Raw genomic sequence first — 20,069 nt, 5'->3', positions numbered from 1 at the left:
AATCTTTGCTTAATGGTGGGCAAATCTTGGAAACATCTGCAGGCTGATGTTTCAAATCACCTCCTTCCTCCTGCTCTGGCCGATCTGCAGGCTGGGAGGGAAAGCACAGGCAGGAGGAGACTGGGGCTTACAAAGAAGAGGGAGATTGTGTTTGGTCTGGCAAATTGCGCGTTATATTGTCATTTGAAGCTACCTTAGGCTTGATCTTGTGCTCTCTGAATCAGCTTGAAGAAGTCGTGGATCACCGCTGTGAGTTTGTGAGCAAATGGTAGTAAGTCACTGAGTGATGTGGTTGGAGTAGAGCCAGAAGACCAGATATAACAAAAATAACTCAGTGGAACTGGCACGTTTTGTTTTCCTACATACGTGTCCCTTTTATGGCCACATATGATTATTTTTCATGATTCAAGTCAAAATAAGAAATACTCCATTTCAGAGCAAAAAACAGGAGTTGTACAGAGTATTTGTTTAGATTTTTACTTTCCAGCATGTTGGTAGTCTGGTATAAAATCTCATCATCCTGAAGGAAAAAAGAGAATAAAGAGATGTTAAAATAATCTGTATCCTTCTACATGGTGTGATTTCACTCAAAGGAGCTGGAGTATTGTGAAAGTGGTGAGAAGAAGGAAAACTTAGACATGTTTGTTTATTCGTTGACTAGGAAAGGGAAGGACATATATTTTTTCTAGGAAAAGAATACAGTTTTGGTGTAATGGTTTGTGTAGTATGACCCAGTTACACTTCTAGGTATTGAATAGCAGGTGAAATAAGACTAATCAAGGCTAATTAGAGATGTGTGCTCGATATTTGTCATTATCTCTTGTCAAGGTTATAGATTGTCCTGATGTCATCTTGTACCAGTACTGAATTTCAGCAGACCAAAGTTTAAAAGTTTTTAGAACTGCCAAGGGTAATCAATGAAGATAAATCTGTGGAGGGAAAAGAAGTTGATGGAAGGTGGAAAGTGCTGACACTTATTTAGCTTAGTAAACTGTAAGCCTGAGGGTTACCCATGCCATCTAGCAGTAAGGAAGAAACCTGGTGAAAAGAGAGGAAATTTGATACCAGTTTTTGTCCTAGAAGGTAAACGGTTATAGGAGAAAGAGGAGCTTATGGAAGGTTAAATGTAGCTGTTGCAGATACTTAGTGGAAGCTTCAAGCCGTAAAATTTGCAGAATTAAACAAAAAGAAATGGGAGGATTTAAAGTAACATTTATTAGATCATAAAATAACTCATGGGAAAAGGTTTTAAGAACAATGGGAATATGTCAGTAAAACCGAATGACTGAAATAAATTCTGAATGCAGCAATTATACAGGTTTGCTTGTTCTGTTTGTAGGAGCTTTTGGACATTCTGATTTTTATAATAGTCTCTGACCAGATTTATTTTCAGTGAATCAGGTGTGATTCTTTTCACGTAGAAACTGCAAATGGGATACCATACAAAAGGGATACCATAACAAAAATTTACAATATTAAAACTTGGAATGTGTTACTTAATATGCAGTATGCTCTAGATTAAATAGCCAAATCTTCGTTGGGCTTCTGATCGGTTTGTTTGCAGTCATTCAGATATGAAAAATCCACATTTGAGCATATACAGCTGCACTTGAAAAGGCATTTGAATAGCTGCCTAGCTAATTAGCTGATACAATTATGTGGGCATATTTTGTACATACGAATGAGGAGGCAGCAAAAACGTAACCTTAAATATAATTTAGTTTTGTCACTGTTTTTATAATTAAAAAAGCTATTAGTCATTGCTTATTGAAAGTGTCAGGAAAATTTCATTTGTTGCCCACAGATTCCCTGTGTGGTAATAGTAACTCGCCAGCCCTGCTGCAGTAGAGCATGCAGCAGTGAGTGAGGAAGGAGAACAGATGTGAAAAGGCAGAGTGAACCTCAACTTCTGAACCACCTACCGAAGAAAAGTTTGCCAGGTGAAAAGGTGATTTAAGTGTTGTTTCAAAAATCAATTTCAAGGGCTGCAGGGATAAGATCATAATAGCTTTGAAAGTAGGACTTAGGTAAATAAATGACAAATTACTGTTTCCAAAATCCAGTTTCAGTAATCCATATTCAGTCAGCTTTTGACTTTGCGGCTTGGATTTGATGGCTAGAAATAATTTGGATGAGGTTCTGCAGTGGATAACAATTGCAGGTCAATTTTTTGGAATATATGACCACATGGTAGGTGATTTATATATGCTGTGCCGCATAAATGTAATTGTGCTTGTCTCTGTGCAAGAGAAAATGGACCTGGTAATGAGGAGCTGGAACTGGTACTGAGTTGATACTGCGAGACATTTATTTGGGGTGAAAGGGTCCATAAGAAGAGGAAAAGTATGTTGCTCTAGCGGAGAAGAACTTGGAGAGAGAGTAAAGAATCTACTTAAATGGAGGTTTGCTGGATTATGAGAAGGAAGATATGGTACCAGAAGCGACTCCTTTACTTTTTATTATTAGGAAAGCAGCAGAAAGGGGGCTAATAGATGGAGGTGTTTTATTCATGCTTTAGTGAGAATGGAGCTCAAGATTTGGTTGAGGGGAGCGAGCATTAAAGAGTGGCAGGGGTGTAAAAGCAGATGTCCAGAAGGGGGGTGATCAGCAGCAACTATGACACATCCGGGAGAATTTAGAGTGAAAATGTCTGTAATGTCTACAGAATTCCTTCCCGCTGTCTGTCTGGGACGGCTTGGCTGTGGGTGGTGGAGCTTTCACTGCTCTTGTCTTTCTCGGGTGGAAATAAAGGTGTTTAGGAGTGTGAGATCGGGTGGAAATGAGGATACGTGTTGTCTGTTCTCTTGCCTTGTCCCCAACTTGTCTCTACAATTTTGGAGTTGGTGTTCAGGAGGGCTCCTCTGTAGTGGTTTCTAATTCTTTGCTTTCTCTTCTTCCTCTCATTCGGTGGAACCAGACAGGACCCAGTAGTCTGCTGGAGCTGAGGAAGCACTGGCTCTCTGTGTGCAAAATAACCATCAGTCTGAAAATCATCATGAGTTTACGTGGAAAAAGAGCGAGGACGTTCTACACTGTTCTGTATCCAAAATTAAAAGGAGCCTTCTTAATTTAGATGGATGTAGGCTGTCCATATTGCAAGACTGCATCTGCAGTTTGGGCATCATTGTTAGCTGTGTATTTATAACATTTTATGACAGTATGACAAACATACAACATCCAGGCATTCTGAAATAGCTATCAACTGATGCTCATATGATGCCTGTACATAAATTATGAAAAGTAGCGTGCTTTACTGTCATCGACTGGTAACCCTGATTTTCCTCTTGTTGTAACAGATTCTATCGTCTGAAGTCAGTGGGAGTGCAGAGTATACATAAAATAGAGGCATGAGGCCAAAAGCAGGAGATCCTAGCGTACGTATTACACAAAGGGAGATCTAGCTGATTAGCTTTATGTATTTTTTATAGCTGGGCTTTGGTTTTGTATAAATATACTGAATAGTAGAATTTCTAGAGTTTGGAGGAAACTGGCGTGTTTGTGTTGTGATTCCTGGAGCATGCAGTTTTGTTTAAAATCCTTCTGTCTCACTTTACCAGTCCAGGATCAGGAAGGCTATTCGCTATTTTTAGATAGCAACGCTTCTCCGGCAGCAGAAGAGGTAACACGGACTGACGTCTGAGCCTTTCACTGGCGCCTCATGTGCCGTTTGGCTCTCCTGTGTGTGTGCGCATCCCGCGGGAGTGCTCAGGAAGGAAAACCACAGCCTTTTTGTTACACGAGGGCCGTCAGGTTTTCTGTAATGCAGTTACGTGACCAAGGTATCTCCTCTCCAAAAATAAGGAATAGCGTGCTCTGTTTTTCAACTTAGATACACATTCATAGTTGTAAGTATGCACATACATATTTCCAGCTAGTTCCTGTCACAGGTGCCTCTGTGCGAGCAGACACCTGATCAGGCTACGCACTTGAGAAGTTTGCCTGCGCAGGCTGGGTACGTGCGAAACCAGTATCTGCAGGGACCGCATTTCACTTGAGAGTTAAGGAGTTGGGCTCCTGAACACAAATTGTTGAACGTGTTCAGCTTGGATAAAACAGGAAGCATTTAGTAATAAATATAGCTGCCTAACATGAATCTGGTGGAAAGCTTCTTCTAGAATAGCGCTTAACTTTAATTACAGAACGTTTCAGGTTGACATGCACCATAACACAGTAGAAATCCGTTGATTTTTTTTAACAGCACTTCTGCTGTTGCAGTGAGTATCTGATCTCCTTGGAGAGATCGGTTGATACACGGTGCTGACTTTCGATGCAAGAGTGCCATACTTTAAAAAGCTATGAATATGGAGGATCTTTTGCTGCTGCCAAGGAATTAAAAATAAATCCCGAAAGGCTCTGCTTGTAGAGATTTTTCAAAGGACCGCAAGGACCCTGCTTACCTAGGACAGTTTTGGTTGCCCAAAGGTGGGCGTCCAGTGCTCTTTCAGAGGTACTAGCTCACCTTGCTTGGCATCCAGCTGTTGCCATTGTGTCACATATGCCATCCTCAGACATGCCAGAGTGTCTCAGATGGCACTGGGTGCCTCTGTGCAGGCACCAGATACAAGCTGCTGGTTTCCACTGGAAGCCGCTGGTGGCTGATCTGACCCTTGGTGCTTCCTGGCCCTGCACTCCTGAGGGCTGCGCTTGGAGACCCGCAAGCGTTTCATGTCTCAGATCTCATGCCTGTCATTTTCCTGCCTGTGCAGGGGAATATATATGTGTGTATACATACATATACATTTGTATGGGATATTTGTAGGGCGAAAATAAAAATTTTATAGAGGAGTGTTTACATGTATTTGTATATATTTAAGCATGGGCTTAGTACCAGTTATGCACTTACTTGGTGATGGTTTTCTTAAGTAATATAGCAGACTGGGGTCCTGATTCTGAGAGAGGCAGAGAGCTGCTTACAAGCTGCTTGGCACTTCCTAACTTACATGAAAAGTGCAGGGATTCAGCATATGCTTGGATTAGGCTCTAAAATAATGAAGTTATCTGCTTTATACCATGTTTGTCTCTGTTCAAAGCCTTTTATCCTACACTCCACAGTGTTTCAGGAAATTACATATTTCTTTTTTATTTAGTTAGTTGTTGTAAGCATAAAACCACCAAGTGATCCGAGTTCATTGGCGTATTTTATCTGAAAACAGTACAATTTACATATCTTAGCTCACCACAAGAGGTTTAGCTGAGTGCTTTCTCTCTCCCACTCGCTTTCTATAAACCCATCTGTGTTTGCTCATGTCTCATATTTATTTCACACTTTATTTCCCTCATAGATCATGAAGCTATCCTTTACAGCCACAAAAACATCTCTATAATGACTACAGAGACACAAAAATTTATATTATGAACTGGACTTACTATATAGCATTGGTAGGATCTTTCTGGCTGACCAGTTCTGTCTGGCAGGTCTTTCCAGGGGTCCCCACTGCTCCAGCCCCTCAAAAGCCTGAGGACTGACCGCTCTAGGGGCTGGCTTCCATAGCCCCTGCAGTTCCTGCTGACTCAGCTGAAGCTAAGGCTTGTGGGGTGTGGTGATATGCTTCAGCACGGGGTTGCTGAGACCAAATGGGATTCCTGTTGGGTTATAGAAGTATTCAGGAGCCAAATACTTCTTTCACGTAGTTGCATGGGATTGAGTTTGAAGAGAAAGTTTTCGTGTTGGGAAGGGGACTGAACGAACTGGAGAGCAGCTGCGTGATCAGAGCTTAAGCTAAATGGTTCTGTGTCAGAGTGAGCTACTGAGACTGCTGAATGCATTAAATAAAATGAGGTAATTTAAAGTGTAAAATAAATAATACAAAAAGAATTATGCAGTACAAATCAGATTACATGCATTCCTTTCAAGCATCCTCATTAAGTAGCTGTTAGCTACTTATTTACTGATCTTTATTCAGATTTTTAGATGCTGGTATCCATGTTTACTTTCTCTTTGATCAGCAAGCAAATGGGATGCAAATTCATATTTTATGAGATGTTATTTATTGAAAATTTTCAGGAGGAAAGAGAATGAAAGTTATTTTTATGCATGTTTCTTCAATGGCTGTTTTGTGTTAACAGTAGAGATTGGTTCTTAGCAAGAAAACTATAATAAAATAACGAAGTTTTGTCTGGCAGTAATGCCCTAGGGTAAGTAAAATTGAGATAGCTAAATCTGGGGTGTTCTGTTGTATTGCGTGACACAAATATCACAGAGCTGTTCAGCACATAAACTCTGTGCCTTAGAAACACTTGTACACAGTGCTGTCGCTATGGAGGGAGAGGAAAGGGTCTTTGTAGAGACCAGGCTCTAGATTCTTTAGTGGACAAGACATACCAAATATTTACCAAAGTACAGACGTGAAACTGAGCTGGAGACTAGCTTTTTGTTAGTACCTGTGAAACTCCACTGTCTTTCTCATTTAGCCCAGCATCATTTTTTTCTTCCCTGACTGTGCCGGTAATCCAGTGGTCCAGCAACCATGACCTTGATGGATTAGAGCAGTTTACTCAGCTGCAGAGCACCTGCTAGGGATCCTCCTTTGGCAGTCAGGAAGCGTAGTCTGATAGAAAAAGAGGTACAAAATCATTCCTACACTTAGCAGTCTCCAGCTTCTTTGAGAGCCTGTTGGAGCTTCTGGCAACGCAAGAAAATGAGAGCAGCTTTCCATTGCTGGAAGTGAAATAGTCATGCGTGTCCCTTCAGCTGTGTAGCAAACTGGCTAGCTACTATGCTGGCCTGCCAGGTAGAGGTGGAATGAAGAAGCAGCAAGCATCCTGGAGTTACAGAAGCAGCTTCATCAACTCTGCTGCCTCAGATCACCATCCTGGTCACCTTCCTCTGTTCCACTGGGATCTGGCAGAGTGACGTATTGTTTGTAGCACTTGCAGAATAATGTATGCTTTATGAGTAACATGTCCTTTTGCAGCGTGAAAATAACTGCTCAGAAACAAAACCGGTCAGTAGTAGTGATGCTGTAAAATGAACTCCATAGCTGTATTTTATCCAGATGTTTCTGTGTATCTGCTGGTATTGCAAGTAGTATGACGGTGAGCAATCTGGCAGAAGCTGAAGGAGCTCTGAACAGAGGAGAGCTTTCTCATGGAGAGCATGAACTGTTCATTTGCGAGCCCAATGGCAAACACGATTAGTAAGTAAATAACTGCCTTGAGCATCACTCAAAGGCCTGGACTGGTTTCTTGATGTTATTTTCTTACCCGCTTTCCTTGCCCCAAGAGCTCATCTCATTCAGTGGTTCATAGAAACCTGTTGGGTCAAAAACCTCTGGACAGGAGGGACTGTTGTTAACATTGAGCTTCTCACTTTTCTGTCACTGAAGCCGTTCTCTGGAAACGTATCACAGTATGTGTTCATGACCTCTGGTCTACCGGTGTTCTCCAGCAAGATGTCAGTGAAATGTTTTCATCTATTGCACACATCACTAATTAGCCTGTCAGCCTGCCTCTTGTATCTGTTCCAGTGTGTTTGAAAGAGGAGCTGATGTGGGGGGATTCAGCATGGTTGTTGAAGATACTGTACATAACTGGATCAGACATATTTTACTTGATTTTTAAAGCCATCATCTTCACAATGGAGTCCATTCATTCCCACTGCATTGCGTAGAGAAGTCCATTGAAAGTACAAATTTATAGAGAACAAGGTCTTAAAAACACCCTTGCTCCATTAGCTCTGTATGCTCACTGAAAGAATTGCATTAGAAAAAGTGCAAAGTTTTCTAATCCTTTTGATTCATTATTAAACATGAAAACTGAATTCTGATAACCTTACCAGATGATCCATTAAGTGAGCAAGCATGATGAGTGAATTGAAGTGAGTGTTTCTCTACTGAAAACAGCAATGGCAATTCAGTGTAGAGGGAAGTGGGTTGCTGGTGAGAGAAAATACAGAGATGCCTTAGACCATTTTAGGTCATTTTCATCCTCCTCAATAGCAGGGCAAGAATGGAGAAATGCATCTGTAACCCCGAACTGTGAAAGGCCTCTGCTGTCACCTTTTTGAGGGAGAAAATTCAAGCCACCTCCTGCCTTTCCAGGAGCTGAAAGCATCAATGCTCCCACCCAGAAGTTCGGGCCTTATCCTGTCAGTTTTTGTTGGGAAGGCTGATGTTGCCACCACAGGCATCTGTCTAGGAGGAATTCAGAAGAGAAGATGTCATTAAATTGATATTTCAAAACAGAATTTTGTGTTAAAATTCATATAAATACATGAGGTGTATTTTGCTATTTATATTATTTTTTTCATATTTAATTCAGAAAAAAAAATATTTTTTTAAATTACTTCAAGCTGCTGCAGTGTTTCCAGTTCACCACATCTGAAAGCTGCAAAATGTAGATGATCCTGGGTAAAGACTGCGTAGAATGGAAATGGAGGGCTCTGGGAGCTTCCCGCTCCAGGCAGGGAAGCTTGTTCATTGTGGAAAGGCAACTTGCGTACACGGCGAGATGTGGAACACCTCCTCATTTAAAAACATGCCTGGAGGACAGGATTCCTGTATTCTGCCCACAGAGGGTAGGCAGGCAATGCTTACTGCATCAAGCAGCAGTTTTTAGCCATTTGCCGTTATTCCCAGTGATCAGTGTGTGGCATCATACCATAGAGACATGAACCCCCCTCTGCTTCCTCATCCAAAGGCTCTGAAACTGCAGCCTTGTTTATCTCGTGCTAAAATACATGCTTGTCCCTGAGTATGGGTGGCGTTACTGGGACAAACAAGGCAGAACGAGCAACAAGCTCTGGAGACAGAGGAGTCTAATCCCAGATTTTTTTGATGTTGACAAGATTCAGCTGGTGCGCATGTGCGAATATGAGCATGCGAGTCTCAAGGTTAAAAGAATGACTTGATAGTGTATTGATGGTTTCAACTGCTTGAAATTTTACTTGCCTAGTACATGGGTTCCGTTACCTCAAAGGGCAGCACTGACATTTAAAAACAGGTTTGCTGCTGTTACAGGTATGTGCCTAGCATAGGTGGCTGAACTGGTGTATGTCCAGTCTGCCAAGCTGCAAGGGCTTCCACCTAACTTTTTTTTCTTCTGAGCTGGCTTCCTTGAAGTGGTGTTTATAGAACTTGTACCTGCCGTGAGTTCCATGGGTGTTGGTTTTGACTTTGTCAGACCTTGAGTGGTTGGATGGCATCTAACTTCAGAGTTCATTTGTTGCTGCATTTTGTTGGAGAGGGAAGAGGTAAAATCTGGGCACAGCAGCTAATGTAGAAAATACTCATATTCTCACAAGTCACTTGAGAATGATTGGTGGGAAAGAAGTATGCGAGGGAGGGAAAGGGAGAGGTAATTGGTACAGTGAGGAGGATAAACAGACGGGATGAAGAAGACAGTAGAAAAACTGGGAAAAATTTTTTCAGGTCAAGGGCATAAGACAGGGTCAACATGTGGACGAGTGAGGGCAAATAGCAAAGCTCACTTGTCAGCTCCAGCGTCTCCTTTTGCTTGTGGACTGGATCTGGCATGTCCTGTCCACCTGAAGCTGTTTGAATTCCCTTCCAGCTCCCCAAACAGTGTAAGATTTCAAGCATACGTACTTTCTGGAGAGTTTATCTGCTCTTTTCTCCCTTCTTCCCTTTTTAAAAATGTTCTACCGTTCCCTGCTCTTTCAGGTAGGATTTGGAGGAGGGAAGAGCTTACCATTTCACGGCATTTCATCCTTCTACCTAAGCACATTTGGGTCTGGGAACCTTCTCCCTGCCCTGACTCCTTCCCAGCCCTGACGTGAGTCAGTGCAAACCTAGCTCTTCTGGGTAGGGAATTGAGACCCAGCGTTTTGGAAGTGTGCGTCCAAACAAGCAGCGCAGAGCCTGGAGCGAGTGCTAAGACAAAGCGTGCATGATGTTTATATCAGAGGCGCTGGAGTGCTGGTGCGGAAGAGTGGATGGAAAGTCCCTGTGTCTGTCAAACAGATGTGATCATTTCCGTAGCGAGTTGTCATTCGGCAAAACAGAGCACTGAGGTGAGTGGGCAACTTCAGCAGGACCCCGGTGGCAGATATGTCAAATGTCAGGTGTCTTCCCAAGGGTTCGGGTTATCTTTTTTTCTCCCTCGTTTCTGCTTTCTCCTCCCTGCTGACAGAGCCTACCTCTTCTCTTGAACCTACCAACAATAGCTGGAAGAATGAAAGCTATTTTAGTGGTAGCTTTTGGTCCCCTGAGGCTGAATGATTTCTGCTGCAGGACTAGATCTCTTGATTTACCACAGTCCTTCTGTGGTGTCCATAATATAAGTTGTCTCTGCCTGGGCTTGCATAAAAAGCTGAGGCTAACAGGAAAAGTTCTCAGTGGGATCCTTATGCTGTAGAGCCATGGGCATTCAATGTAGGAGTTGGAATTAAGCATGTAGTCCCAGCCATAGAGGCAATGGTTGGACAGTGACTTCCTCAAAATCAAGTTTCTGAACACATAAGCTGAGATTTTGCTTCTCGCTGACAACATACAAACTGATCACTCTAATACTTGGCTGCTGAAATAATGTGTCTGGAATCAGAAGGTGTGTATACCTCCATGTGACAGTAGAAGCCATTTGTATATTGTCATGTTTTGACATCGCAATGAAGACTTATCATAATCACCTTTGGATTTGTTTTACTTTCTCTGTTTCTTTTCCACCTTCACCTATGCTTAAATCCTATGTGGTATTTCGTCTCTTCCATACCAGTCTTTTCTCTCTCTTTTCTCGAGCCTGTGTTCTGTTTTGTTTGTGCTCTTCTGCATTCGTAGCAGTGACAGAAATGAGAGCAGTAGGACCACAGTCCCTTTGCCTCATGAATCTCCACTTCTCTTCCCTCTTCTCTTCATTGGAGGGGGGCCTGAAACAGTAGAAATAGTAGACTGTGAGGTGGATTATCACGGGATGGGTTCGGTTTGGAACAGCTGTGTCTCACCCCTGTCTGGCCCTTTCTCTCTCTCTGTGCTGATTTTACACCCTGCTCTAATGACTGAATTAGAAGAGTTCACAGTGTCTTAGAATCTGGAGTACTTTTACAGCGTATTTCAGTGAAGGGAACTGTCTGTATCCTAAGCAATACGAAACTAGCAGAGCCTGCAGAGATCAGACAGGAAAGTTTTTCCTCACAGAGTTACTACTGCTTACAACAAAAAACAGAGCACCGTGTTCAAACCATGTTTTGTTTAGCTGTATTAACCCTCATGTTTGTAAAATGTGCTTTCACCATCAGTTCATATTTCCTGAATCTGTGAACAGAGACACCAGCTGTGCACAAAGCGAGTGATGGGCTAAAGTGAACAGCCTTTAGACCAGGACCTACACTTTAACCAGAGTCTGAGGACATGAGATTGCACGTGGAGATTGGTTTGATCCAGTTCCACTTAACTGCAATCATGGGTTAAGTATACAGCCCTAAAAGTCTAAAATTAAAAGGTATTCTATGGGGCAGTGTTAATAACTAAAATCACGTTGAATTCAAAGCTAGACTTGTGTTTAAACAGAAATGGGAATATTTTTGAGGTCAATGCACAAATGATTTATGAAACACACACGAGCAAGAACGTCCTCTGCAAAAAAACAATGAAGATGTATCAAATCCAGTGTTAAATAATTAAAGCTAACAAATGGGGCAAGATGCATCTGTATACAGTTTATCTTCCCTGGGAAGGATTTCAAGTAGAAGTTGAAAAGCATAGATCTACATCAAAAACCTGTGAGCACTTGATAAAAGCATTTCTTCATACGATTACAGAATTATAGAAACATAGAATCATTCAGGTTGGAAAAGACCTTGAAGAGCATCGAGTCCAACCGTAAAACTAACACTGCCAAGTCCACCACTAAATGGTGTCCCTAAGTGCTGCATCTACAAGGCCTCCAGGGATGGTGACTCAACCGCTTCCCTGGGCAGTCTCTTCCAGCTCTTGATAAACCTTTTGGTGAAGAACTTTTTCCTAATATCCCATCTAAACCTCCTCTGGTGCAAGTTGAGGACGTTTCCTCTCATCCTATCATATTCAAACATGTATGTCTAACATCCATTCCTACAAACTTGTGAATGGCCCCGAAAGAGACCTAAGGACAGGTACACCCCTCCATTTATTAGGAAAGGTGTCCCAGCAAATCATCATGAACATCTGAATGTGAAACTGGGACAAGAGTGGCATCACACAGTCAAACCTTCTTATTTCCAGTCAGAAATCTAATTGCTACATTTTGTACTAAATCAAGCATATTAATCATCTAGGTGGGAAGCTGCTAAGTATAGAATTGCAAAAATCAGAAGGATAGACCAGAAATAAAAGATACTGGTATCAATGATAGAGAGGGAGCAGAGCTCATGCGAGAAACTGCTTTCCCCCCCTGCAGTAAGCTGCAGATCCACCAGAACACCTGAAGGATACTTCTGTGATTTGCAGAGACACCAGAACTTGTTTGGTTTTTCACACTTCCAGAATTTTAGCAACAGAAATGAGACAATCTGTTTAATTTCCTGGGTGAGAGGAATAAACAATGTTGTTTTAATGTGCTACACAGTCTGTAACTTTTGCATTTGGTAGTGCTGCTCGCATTGTGACGTAGGCCAGCTGCGGGCACCTAATCATGACTGGAGCAGATATTTTAAAAACTGGATTTTGATGATTGGTTATTCTGAAATACAGGAATCTAAGGACAGGGAAAGAAATATTTCAGGCTGGGAACCAACACCATTGTGAGTGGTGAAGTTTAGTACCTTATTTGAGTCTCTTAGATTGATTGATTAAGCGGGATACTAGAAGGATTAATCGTTAGGGCTCCTAAGATAAACTTGTGTATGATTCATGGAGGGATAGAAACTTCACCATCCAGTGGCTGCCAGTCGGGGTCAGAGGTACCCTGTTAGCAGGGTTCAGTCACTGACCACGCAAGTGCGGGCAGAACACGGTATTTTAGGCCCTTGAGACTGTATACTTAATCCAGGGTTGCAGTTAACAGGAACGGGATCAAACGAATCTCCACGTGCAGATCTCCTCAGACCCTGGGAAGTACAGCTCCTGAGCTGAAGTCTCTTCACTTTAGCCCATCGCTCACTGTGTGCTTATCTGGTGTCTCTGCTCAGGTATTGAGGAAATACGAACTGAGCCATGAAAGCACATTTTAGAAACGTGTTTTTCTTGTAACCAAATGAGGGTTAATAGACCTAAGCAAATAAATCGTGGTTTGAACATCATGCTCTGTTTTGTTCTGAGTAATTCTGTGGGGAAAAACTTTTCTGCCTAAGCTTTGTAGGAGCTGCCTAAACCTTGCAGGCTCTGCTAGTTTTTTATTGCTCAGGGTACGGATAGTTGTTTAGTGAAATACATGGTGAAAGCACTCAGTATTTTACGACACTGTGAAATCTTGAAGCTTGCTGGCCTGAACAGAATTCTGTAATTGAGGGGAGAATGCAAAAGCAAGCGGTGCTTCCTCTGTCTGTGCTTTACCTGGCGTGGCTGCCTTCATCTGCTGTGCAGCTGAAGTATGCAAATAGCTTCATAGAAGACGATAGTTAAATTTGGTTTAGGATACAAAGATAAAGGGGCACTGAAAGGTTGTGGAAGTGCATAAAAAGTTTGTTCCGTGCTACCAAGATACAATTGAGGATCCCATACCTTCGGGTGGTTAGTTGGACCAAATCTCTCAGTTCTTAAAGATGTCACAGTGTTAATACTTCCACTGTACAGCTCTGGACAGTGCAGTAATACTAGATAATTCATAATCTGTCTAATGGAGACAAATAGCTATGGACGCATGTCAGAATAATTAGCATTGAGTCAAGTTAATTTGATTTGTTCATTTAACAAATTGAATTGTTTCAGCTAATTACATAGCATGGCATAAATACGATGAGGGATGTTCAGACAAGAAAACTATTCCTTTTTTCCTCCACTAAATTAATGAAACTATTACGGAAAATGTACACTCAAGAGATGCAAACATTGTCCAGCTTCACATGCTGAATTTTGCAACCTCCATTACGGTGTGACTCTTCCTGGGCTGCTTGTTGGACTGACCGATGCAGCATCCTCCTCGTAGCTCTGAATTACGCTCTAAAGAAGCCTACCTTAGCTATTCTGCTCCACGGCCACACGAGGAGCCTGCCTTTCCCTGTTAGATGGGGACATCTCAGCTAGGTGTGTGAGGCAGCATCCCTGCCTCCTGTAACTCTGATGAAGAAATGGACACGGTGAAGGACCGTTTAACATTGTAGTACCTTTTCAGCTGCTTGGGCTATTGCCTTTTCCAAGTGGGAATGACAGTAGCTTAAGAGGTTAGGGATATTAAAGTTTACTGCTAATAAATACAGAAATATTTAAACTGCAACTTTTGGGAGTTACACAGAAAATGCTCTGTATGAAATCAGCTTGACTCCCCTCTGTCCTTAGCAGTGTATCGTTTTATAGATTTTGGCAGTTCTGTTCTAATTTTCATTTTTTCTTGAACATTTTGAGAGTGAAGCTGGCAACGTATATAGAAAACAAGTTGTATTTACATGTCTTCATGATTTTTAAAATCTAGACTGTTTTCAAAATTGCTTTCAGCACGGATTCCTTTGCTTCAGAAAGCTTGCCAAGGAATGCTTTGATGCTCTGGTTTAACCAATGTTACTTAGTCTCACATTCATGCCATAGGAAACAGCCCTGACATAAAAGTAGCAAAGCAACAGGCAGAGTTCAGACCCCTGTTGTGCTTGGTGGCCTACAAATATGCTTAGAAAACTTGAAACAAAAATTGGAAGAAAGTGTGAGAGAAATACTGTCCATATTTTTGTATAATGTTGCTTTAGCATAGATTGGAGCTTGGAGGTAGAAAGTCTTAGATCTGTATAGCTGTGGTTGACCTCTTCCCAGTTTTGTGTCCAAGCTTTAGTCCCCTGTCAGCCTCACTGCACACATCTTGCTGTGTGCTTTGGTTCTAGTTGGACACATGTTGAGTGGTTCCCTTAGCAAGAGAATTTGAATATAGAAACGATAGAGTTGCCAGAGGTAGCTTAATGCGGCCTTTAAAGTTACAAGTGCTCTGTCTGTATGGAAAAGCATCAGGCTGTGCAAAGATGCCCATGTCAGGTCTAAATGTGTTAACTTGAGAGCAAGAAGCAGCAGAGTTGGATACTGTGGTGCCCTAACTGGTTTGGACAGCCTGCTTTTTTGTGTGGCCAGCAGGACCAGGGAGGGGATCATGCCCCTGTACTCGGCCCTGGTGAGGCTGCACCTCAAGTACTGTGTTCAGTTTTGGGCCCCTCACTACAAGAAGGACATTGAGGTGCTGGAGCGTGTCCAGAGACGGGCAATGAGGCTGGTGAAGGGTCTGGAGAACAAGTCTTACAAGGAACGGCTGAGGAACTGGGGCTGTTTAGTGTGGAAAGAGGAGGCTCAGGGGAGACTTTATCGCTCTCTACAACTGCCTGAAAGGAGGTTGTAGTGAGGTGGGTGTTGGTCTCTTCTCCAAGGTAACAAGTGATAGGATGAGAGGAAACAGCCTCAAGTTGCATCAGGGGAGGTTTAGGTTGGATATTAGGAAAAAGTTCTTCACCAAAAGGCTTAGCAAGTGCTGGAAGAGACTGCCCAGGGAAGTGGTTGAGTCACCATCCCTGGAGGTATTTAAAAGAGGTGTAGATGTAGCACTCAGGGACATGATTTAGTGGTGGACTTGGCAGTGTTAGGTTTGTGGTTGGACTCAATGCTCTTCAAGGTCTTTTCCAACCTGAATGATCCTATGATTCTATGATAATAAGTATCTAAAGAGCCATCTTCATGTTCAGTGTGGACAAACTCAGAAGCTAATTCCCCTGAATCAGGTGGAGGGTCTGCCTTCTTGCTAAGCTGTGTCTGGTTTACTTTTTTCCATATCCTCTGAGTCTCATTTTCCTTTTTTGTTTTCTTAAATCTGTGTATTGGTTGCACCCCATCTGTTCTGTATTTTGTAAGCCTCACGGGCTGGTGCTCTCCTCTCTTCATGTTTCTACAGTGCCTGGCAGGGACTCAAAACTGGGAGTCCAGGTTCTATCGCAATGTAATAAGTAGAAGAGTAACCTGGATCTCCTGAACCTCTTCGTCCAAAGCGTTAGCTGTAATGCCACCAGATGTACGGTCAATTGCATGTGTAAGCTTCACTATTAAAATAATTGTGTGCATTGTAAATTATAAATCATGTCACAGTAAGAAGTGGGACTTGCTTTGGTCCCAGACAGCAATGTCATGTTCCAGCACATCCCTGACTGGAAATGGCTGAGCACTGCAGACTGGATTCACTGACTCAACTCTCGTTGGACTTGAGACTAAACATTTTGTGGTCACTCTAATCTATGTTTCATGTCTATGGGTTTAAATTGTGACACAATAACCTGTTCTCTGTCAAAGTATGTTTTATTTCACAGGGAAAAGCTTAAAACATTCATTACTAAAAAGCCTCATGACTTCCTCTTGCTACTGTGGTACAAGTGCAAACCTTCAGTACTCTGTAATTTACAGCAGCAGTTAAAAAGAGAATGTTCATAAAATCACAGAGTAGTGGAGGTAGGAGGGGACCTCCAAAGTTCATCTAGCTTAATACCCACTGCTCAAAGCGGCATCAGCTAAAGCAAGTGAGTCAGGACTGTGTCCAGATGGGTTTTGAATATCCCCCAGGATGGAGACTCCATGACTGCTCTTGGCATCCTGTTCCACTGTTTGATCACCCTCATAATACCAGTTTCTTCTGTGCAACTGCACACAGACCTCTGAATTATTCCCGTTCGCTCCCCTGGCTGCATGCAGTACAGTACAAGCACTTCAGAGGCACCTAGTCACGACGATTTCTTGGAAAAGGCGTGAGTGCTCTGCCTGTGACACCTTTCTGTAGGCATACCCTCATTGATGTGCATGCGCCTGACGTGGTCGCCCTTCAGCCCTCTGCTGATCACGAGGTCTCTTCTGGCCAGGTCACCCTGCACCCTTTGCTCCACCGCTTCCTCTCCATCGTCATCATGTTAAAGCTCTCCTCACCAGGCTGGCTAGCCCATTCGGAGGAATGCTTTTGCCCCATTTTTCATTCTTATTCAGGGCAACTTCAGACCAGTGGAGCTACATGCAATCCTATATTTGACTTAGATGCAGCAGTATTGGTAAAACAGGATGATGAAAAATGTTTGTATGAAGAATGGTGGTGGGAGCAGGCAAGGTGAAAAGGCAGTAAGTAGGGAAATAGCCCCCTCTCCATTGAGAAAATAATTCAACAAGAAGAGGAATATGAAGCAGTTGTATGCTTCTGACATTTATTTAATTTTTAAAATCTTCGATGAGAAATACCTGTATTTTAAGGATCTCAACTGTCTACTGTTGACAGAATTTGGCTGAACTTGTCTGTGTGTGTGGACACACACGCATACATACGTAGGTGGCCAAAGAAAGTACTTCTTAATGAATAAAAATAGTTTGACTCTACTTAGAAAAGAATCCACAGTATGTATAGCCCACCCTGTGTATGATCATCAAACTGAAACGTTTATACAGCATTTCTCCCACAGCATTTTAAAATTATGAACAACAAATACAGCGTCAAATTCTGTCCTGTGTCCCTGCAATGGGCAGCTTATTAAAACACAGCAGACTGTGTTTTAATAGTCTTTCTTGCACCCATGTGTCAGATTAAATGGTAGAAATGCCAACTGGATGATAATGTAGTATCGTTTCTGGAAGTATTGGCTTTTAAAGTTAATCTTCAATGGGATGCTTTACTGTAGGCATGTGCATGCATTAGATAACGTTGGCATGCAGAGAGTATTTTAAGACCCGCATAATTTTGAAACACCCTTTAATATGCAGGGAAGGTCATGATACATTCCATGCACATAAGATCAGAAACTGACCTTCCAGACCTATTTTACTTCTCAGGATAGATGCCGAATCAGAAGCCCCTAGTGATGTATTCTGTTTTCCTGTAGGACAGTTCAAGTGGCACAACAAGCTTTTCCATGCTGTTCCAGTGACGTCTGAGCCCTGGTCTAGGGCAACCACCTTACAGAGGTGCCAAGGAGAGTAATACATGCAACTCTCTTCACATGCTTATCTTGTTAGTTAGCTGAGAATTCCAAAACAAATGCTGCCAACTAGTAATGTATACTATTACGGATTCTGTGATCTTGAAGTGTGAGGTCAGAAAATTCACTTTGGTAACTAAACTCCAGCATCTAATGCTACCAGTACTGACCAGAATCAAACCACAGGCGATACTATCTGTAACTACTTCTGTTACTGCTTTCCATTTGTCCACTGATGATAAAAAAAATTAATAGCTGCTTCCTTAAGCTTTATGTTTAATCAATATCATTTTATATCCACAAAATAAAAGACTAACCCTCTGTAATTCAGAGATTTTTAATAAGAAACGTGCTTACAGATTTTCACATGGAGTTAGCTGCTTCTTGGAAGAAGGAAGAAGCACATGTAAGATCAGATTCAGAATTATTCTGTGAAATGTATCTGGCTTCTTTATGCAACAACCTGCTGCACAGGCGAGAGGAAAAAAGCACGTCCTGGCCTTGATGTCAAAACAACATAAACTACTTTTTGTATGTTGACATGTGTAAGAAGTGAGGCATGAAAACAAAAGCGCAGTGCCCTCAGAAGCGGCAGTGAATATTTTATCAACAAAAAGCAACAAGAGACTAAATCCTGAAAGCGTATGCCATGCTGACAGTGCGCTCTCATTGTGACAGTAATGGTATTTGCGATCCCACTGCACTCAGGCCTGTGCTGTAAAAGCACCCATTTCTCAGAGCGCACGCTGCTGCCTCTTGCCCTGTACTGGCCCTCAGCCAGACAAAGGAGCTTTTCTCTGTTGTTCAGGTTGCCCGGTATAAATGGACGTTGAAACAATTTTTTTTGCCCCAAGTGAAATCGGAGAGATTTTGGCATCGTTAGTTCTTCTGAAATTTTCCCAGTGCCAGAAAGTACCTTTCGAAAATTCAGTGGCTGGATCCTGACAGAAGTGTTGAAGCAGGAGTACTGCTGCTATTGCGGTGATTTGGTTGTTTGAATGTGGTTGGTGAGAATATTTAGAGCGTGTAGCAAGTATTTCCCGCTTTCTGTTGGAGATTGTTTTGACTGAGTCTAATGAGTGAAGAGTTAGTGAGTTGATTATGGATGAAGGAAGATGCTGTTCTGGGAATGTGTTTGTGCTCTCTGGTTTTTCCTAGCACCCATTTGTTCAGTGTTCTCTCCAGACTGAGGCATGAGATTCGAAGGGAATTGGAGAATTTTGCTTATAAATGATGGAGTTATTGCCTCATGGGTCCCATCCTGTCATCAGACATCAGACTATCCTTCACAGCTCAGCTTTTCTTCTGTCTTTTGTCAACTTGTAAGGTTTCTACATCTCCTGCTTAAGATTGTTCCCCATCCCTGCAGCCATTCTCAGTCCAGGTCTTTTGTGTCCCAACAGTCCTGTGCAATTTCTTGTTTCATACTTCATATCTGAGCAATTCAGGAAGTTTTGGGTGATTCACTCGTGATTATGTGGTAGCGTTTCAAGATGTCCTAGCACTGCTTTGGAGAGATAGCCCTGGAGAACATGGGTGGAGAGCTACAGAGTGAGGAAGCAATGTGGCAGGTGAAAAAATGTGTTCAGGAGATCTGTGGCTTGTGGTGTGGCAAAGGAGAGATAAGCAGAAGCCACAAATTAAATCCTGGATTTATGCATAATGTGCATAATTCCTGTTAAATGTGACCGGTTAGGTTCTGCGTTATCCAGAAGTAAGAGCAGCAAGTGGGTTGCTTCCAGCTCTGCTGTGTTCTTAGGTTCAGTCTCCTGTTTCAGAGCTGCTGCCAGGCTGCTGGGCACCGTGTCCAGCTCCTGCAGTCAAAACTACAGCAGAGCCTCCAGCAGCTCTGGGGTCCCTGGCAAGCTCTGGTCTCCACTCAGACCTGGGATGCCGACCTCCCCACAGGAGATGTCACTAGCCTGGATGGCACTAGCCTGGATGGCAGGCACCCCATCACAAAAACAAAAGCTTGTCTACCTTTTAGAAGTGGGGCTGTTCAGATAGATATGCCCAGTATAGCTTTAATCCAGTTAGTTTGGGTACCAGTGGCAAGTGAATCTCGGTAGCA

The 20,069-nt window shown here is 42.5% G+C and overlaps 1 protein-coding gene across 2 annotated transcripts in view; it reads left to right on the top strand.

Moving 5' to 3' along the window:
- KCNG2 (potassium voltage-gated channel modifier subfamily G member 2) overlaps window positions 1-20,069 on the top strand; it is a 60,463-nt gene that overhangs the window by 13,404 nt on the left and 26,990 nt on the right. The window contains exon 1 of one of the 2 annotated variants that reach the window (XM_075415314.1): window positions 16,048-16,083. The exons of the other annotated variant lie outside the window; for it this stretch is intronic. The gene's annotated coding sequence lies outside the window, so the exon portion shown is untranslated. Of the gene's footprint in view, window positions 1-16,047; window positions 16,084-20,069 lie in introns of those variants that run through there. 2 annotated transcript variants of the gene reach the window in all.

Source organism: Opisthocomus hoazin, chromosome 3 (assembly GCF_030867145.1).
Source record: "Opisthocomus hoazin isolate bOpiHoa1 chromosome 3, bOpiHoa1.hap1, whole genome shotgun sequence".
In the NCBI taxonomy this organism is placed as follows: Eukaryota; Metazoa; Chordata; class Aves; order Opisthocomiformes; family Opisthocomidae; genus Opisthocomus; species Opisthocomus hoazin.
The sequence above is the reverse complement of the archived record's forward strand: the minus strand, read 5'-3'. Positions and strand labels throughout refer to the sequence as shown.